Below are 6,000 nucleotides of genomic sequence, written 5' to 3'. Positions count from 1 at the left end.
CCAGAATCGCAAAAGAAAAATGATGTCCACGGATGTCAATCAGTTTCTGCCTCCTCCAATTTGTATTTTCTTTCACAGCTTTTAATGCACACTTACAGTAAATACCAAATATTGCCTTGCTCTGCAGGTGCAACATGCATGCTCCTTTTATGCTGCAAAGTGTCAATAGGAAACATAAATCTCACAAACATGAGGAAAAACTTATGTCCTCATGAGTAATTGTTAAAGCTTCATGCCTCTATGCCTTAAGTGTTCACTCACACCTCTGACAGGCAAAGAAACACCTGCTACAGACACGCTCCCTTGCTTATGATGATTGCGAGGACAGCTTGCAGGCTCTGCCTTGTTTCCAGTAGCCCATCCCCTCACACACTGCTTAAACAGAGCTGCAAACCCCCAGAGTTCTACTGCAAGAGAAGAGTTGCTATTCACACACTGGACATGTCAAGTCATGGCTCTGTTTCTATTCTTGCCTCAGCTTCTGCAAAGTGTAAACATAGAGTAACATTTCCCTCCCAAAGATGATTAAAGTCTTGAGAGACATGTCAGGACAAATAACACTACAGTTGGTTATACTTAAACAAACACACCAAACCAACACAAAAAACAATCAAAAACTTTTAGCACTTGGGAAGAGGCATTTACCACACCAGCTTCCCTCCAGACATTAATCTCAGTGGTAATAGAAAGCTTTTGAACAAAGCATACTGCAGACTTCTTTCCCCAAAACCAGTTATAACAGCCAACACACAAGCAAACCCAACAACTTGCAGGTGTTTTGCTGTTTTCTTTTCCTATTTGACAGAAGGCCTTCTCTTAACCTCCTTTTTGCTCACAGGCACATGAAAAAAATATAGTAGAAGCACTATGATCAAGGCTTTATTTACCTGGTCTTTGCAGAGTATACCACAAGATGAGAAGGGGTCAAGCAGGAAATGTAGCCTGGGTAGGAAGAAGACTGACCAAGGAGAGAAACTAAACATTGTGATCTGATACTACACAGAGCTTCAGAGAAAAGTGATGATTCTGAGCAGTTGCTTTCAAGGTAGAATGTGTTGTTCAAAAGGATGCAGTAGAACCGTATCTTACATGTAAGGCTTTGTGAATTATATCATCTGTAAATCCTGAGAAATTTGGCCTCTGTTTCCTTCCCTTCCTCATAGTTATTATTGCCTCATTATACAGTCATTTGTACAATGTTTTGGCAGACATTTGCTATTGCATAAATTAAAGTCACTGAATCTAGTTTTGCCTACAGGTCTTTATGAAAATACCAGCAACATTTTTATTTGAATGTCAAAGTTTGTCAACCATTAAACTGATTGATTTTTCATTATGCAATTCAACAGAAGAAGCAGTCTCCAGTCTGTATGCAACACTGCTCTGAGAAAAATACACAGCTTTGATAAATCCTTCCTGCTTATTCTGTGGGGAAAAAAAAAGTCTCTTCTCAAAGGAACTACATTGTAAGGCTGGCTTCATACATTCGGTAATATACTAGAACAGATAAACTGCTGTAATTCAGTCCAGTGAAAAAGAATGAATTCATCTGCAATAATCCAGAAATTCCAATAATCCTTTAAGAACCTTGCCAAGTGGCTTTATAAGAAAAATATCTATTGATTGCAGTAGCAATAGGTTTAAGCCCTGCAAAGTGAGGCTACCACAGCATCCATAACCTCAACCACACTCAACACTGTAAAGAAAGCCCTTTCAGAGAACAGTGCAGGATAGGCCTTGAAGGAAGTCTCTCTCAGCCCAGCATGGTGGAGACACTGCTGAAGTTCAGAGAACAGACTTCTTAGCTTGTTTAGTTCTTGGTCGTCTTTGCAAAACCATCAAGGGTGACAGTCACAGTTGAGTCTAGTTGAGAGATGTTCCTGCCCATGGCAGAGAGGTTGGAGCAGATGATCACTAAGGTCCCTTTTAACCTAAGCCATTCTGTGATTTTTCAGGTTCTCTGGACCATGGATAATGAAACTCAAACCACCACCAGATTACAGCACCTTTGTTTTTAACTTAATACAGACAAAAGCACTTCACTACAAAAATATGATGACTTTCATTATGTCTATAAATAGGCAGCCTTCTGAATTATCACATGGAACGTTAATGACATTAGCATTAAGTCCTAATTAAACAATATGCATTACAACCTGCCAGCAAAATAAGGGTAACCAGAAAAAGATTTTTAGAAGAACTATAATTTTGTTATTTTTATTAAGCACTGAAAGAAGAACTTGTGCTGATTGCTGCATGTGTGCTTGGCATTGCCTGACCCAAGTGCAGGACCTTGCACTTGGCCTTGTTGAACTTCATGAGGTTGGCTTGGGCCCAGCTCTGCAGCCTGTGCAAGTCCCTCTGGATGGATCCCTTCCCTCCAGCATGCCACCCAGACCACACAGCTTGGTGTCATCGTTGTCCACGTCGCTGACAAAGATGCTAAACAAAACTGGTCCCAGTACCAAGCCCAGAGGGACACCACTTGTCACTGGTCTCCATTTGGATGTTGAGCTGTTGATCGCAGCTCTCAGAGTGCAGCCAGCCAGTTCCTTATCCAGTGAGTGGTTCACCACTCAGGTCCATGCTTTTCCAATCTGGTGACCAGGATGCCCTGTGTGACAGTATCAAATGCTTTAGACAAGCCCAGGTAGATGACATTGGTTGCTCTTCCCTTATCCACTGATGCTGTGACTCCACCATAGGAAGCCAAACTAACATTTTTTGAGGTCTAAAAGTTTTCTAAGGTAATAGAAAAAACTAAAACCAGGTGAAGAACTGTCCTGTTGAATTCAGTGTGCTGGGCAGTTATAAAGCTGGCAGCACTCTCAAAGAAGCTTCCCCCCCAAGATTGAGAAGACACCTACATAAACCTGACACTTGAGCAGCATTATATACACTGGGAGCCAACTGCTCTCTATGCAACTGTTGTTTAGTCAAATACATCTGGGCCTTGATATACTCAGCTTGATACCTTCCATCTTTTGTGTCAAAGTGTGCAAGTGGTATGAAATATATTGTCTGTTAGAATTGTGACAGGAAGAGTATTTTCCATTAATGTCTCCTCTGACCAGAACTCCCATGCAGTCAACAACTGCAGCTTCCTGATGCTTCACTGTCAACTTTCTGAATCTCAAATGTCATTGAGATTTACCGCATTCCTGCCCAGCTCCACATCCAGATTTTGAAGAACCATTCACTCTTACACACATGAACTGGCAGCCTGTAAATAAACATAATTGTGGAATTGCTAATAAGCTCTATTTCCACCAAAAGTAATTTTTTTGCTAGATATGAGGATCGCAACATGAATTCCACATGGGGAACCATTTTCTACTGCTTACTTCTACAGCTGAAAGCAGCCTTCTATGGTAACTTTTTATCACATGAAGAAGTTATTCTCCAAATCATACACACCTAAGTGAAATTTTCCATCTCATTACTGAGGCAATCTTATTATTCAGTTGGGTTGCAAAAAATTAACATTTTATATCAGCATCTCAACGTTCCAGTGTCACAAGTGTCACCTCACAGTGTGGTGAGGCACTGGAACAGAGAGAGGCCTAAAATGCAATGAAATCCAAAGCTAAAGGAGCCATGCAACCTCCTGAGTACTGAAAGTGATACTAACTACATAAAGAGTTGTTAGAGGAACTCTTGATAAGATTCAGAGATGTATAGAAAATATAAAACACAACATAGAAGATAAAAGCCCTGAAAATTCCACAGGGCCTCTTCACAGCATTTCAGTAAAAGGGCACAAAGCAGACTCTCCATCACATTTCCACACAGGGGCTGACAGTGCCTGGTTGTTTCTGAATCAGCATGTCTAACACAAAGGTGTATTTTTCAGGGGTCAATTTTCCCATTGATACAAGGAGGATTTACACATGCAAGTCCCATTAACATTAATAGGAGTTGCCTACATAAATCCCCCTGCAATGATAGCAGAGAAGACTACATAGTCTGCAAGGATCTAAGTTCTAATGATTACCTGTCAAATGGCCCTAAGCATCATCATCACCAGAAAAAGCAGACGTAGCAGCTTCATGCCTGAAAATGCTTGCAGAAGAGTAACTAATTGCAGTCATCCAGACAAGGTAGTACAAGAGCAGAGGGAAAATGGCAACAAACTGACTATTTGAACACTAAGGGTTAAGCCAATTAACTGACTTAAAAAGCAAGTACTCATTAAAAAGGGAATTCAAACATATCAAAGCACTCCTTAGAAAAAAAAGGTGTGAATATTGTATGAGCTCCAAGGTGCTTGAAGGATAATACAGATACTTGTTTAAAAATTCAATTAACCTTATCTTTCTTTAACTTGATTTATTAATAATTCCCCAGATAAATTGCCAGTTTTTAAAAAGTCATGTTATCTTTTGAATACATCCTGGATGACAAGCCTTACAAACTACTTCAAATAAGCCCAACCCTCACTTTGTTCACTTAAATCTTTTAAAGCAAGAACAAAATGTGGTTCAGTGCATGAATTGTGTAACACACAAAGATCAAGAGTCTGCTACTGCTGCTGCAAGTGAGCTATTGGTACTCAAGCACCATAGGAGAAACATTTTATGTTTCTGTTCACCACAGGAATGAGACATGAAAACAGTTTTTAAGCAATCAATGTAGTGTGAAGCCACAGCTTCCAACTTGTAGATTCCATCTGATCTAGAATCAGATTTGCAGTATTTCCCAACTTTGTTTCACTCAGACACGGAGCACTAAGATACTGCTTTACTGAAACTAGCTAACTTAGAGTCACAGAATGGTTTGGGTTTTGGGTTGGAAGGGACTTTCAAAAGTCATCTAGTCCAACCCTCTTGCAGTCAGCAGAGACATCCTCCACTAGATCAGGCTGCTTAGAGCCTTGTCAAGTCAGACCTTGAATATCTCCAGGGATGGGGCCTCAACTACCTCCCTGGGCAACCTGTTCCAGTGTTTCACCACCCTCATGGTGCAGAACTTGTTCTTGACATCCAATCTAAATCTGCTCTTCTCATTTCAAACCATTGCCCCTTGTCCTGTCACTGCAGGCCTTTGTAAACAGTCCCTCTGCAGCCTTCTTGTAGTCCCCTTCAGGTACTAGAAGGTTGCTATTAAGTCTCACTGGAGCCTACTCTTCTCCAGGCTGAACAATCCTACCTCCCTCAGCCTGTCCTTGTAGCAGAGGTGTCCCAGCCCCCTGATCATTTTTGTGGCCCTCCTCTGGACCCACTCCATCAGGTCCACGTCTTTGCTGTGTTGAGGGCTCCAGAGCTGGACACAGCACTCCAGGTGAAGTCTTACCTGAGCAGATTAAAGTGTCAGAATCATCTGTCTCAACCTGCTGGCTACGCTTCTTTTGATGCAGCCCAGGATACCTCTGGACTTCTGGGCTACAGGTGCACATCGCTGGCTCATGTGCAGCTTCTCATCCACCAGAACTCCCAAGTCATTTTCCACAGGGCTGCTTTCTATTACCTCATTCTCAGCCAGTATTGATAATGAGAATTGTTCCAATCCAGGTGCAGCACCCTGCACTTGGTTTTGTTGAACCTGAAGAGGTTCAGCTGGGCCCACCTGTCCAGCTTGTCCAGGTCCTTCTGGATAACATTCTGTACCTTATTTAAGTATACTGTCCCTCAGCTAAACTTCATTCTTATTATAGATGTCACCACGATGAAAGTAGACAACAGAATCCTCAGGAAACCTCAGCTAACCATTGAGCTGCTCTCCTTGAACAACTGAACAGAAAACACAGACAAGTGCACTTGCAAGCAAGCCTTTAATTTTCATCACATGATTTCCTTGTAAGCACAGAAGATGAAAAATTCAACTGTGATGCCCACTACTCAAAGACAAACAGGGACTAGGTCCTCCACAGGTCTGTAGCTGTTACATACAATTACCACACAGGCATGCTTTCCAAGACACACGAACTACAGCTAGATGAGGAGGCAGCCTGCTGAGTACTAGACACAAAGAACTGCTCAGTCACAAGCATCCAGAGCTAAC

The sequence above is a fragment of the Indicator indicator genome, chromosome 17 (genome assembly GCF_027791375.1).
Source record: "Indicator indicator isolate 239-I01 chromosome 17, UM_Iind_1.1, whole genome shotgun sequence".
Lineage (NCBI taxonomy): Eukaryota > Metazoa > Chordata > Aves > Piciformes > Indicatoridae > Indicator > Indicator indicator.
The sequence above is the reverse complement of the archived record's forward strand: the minus strand, read 5'-3'. Positions refer to the sequence as shown.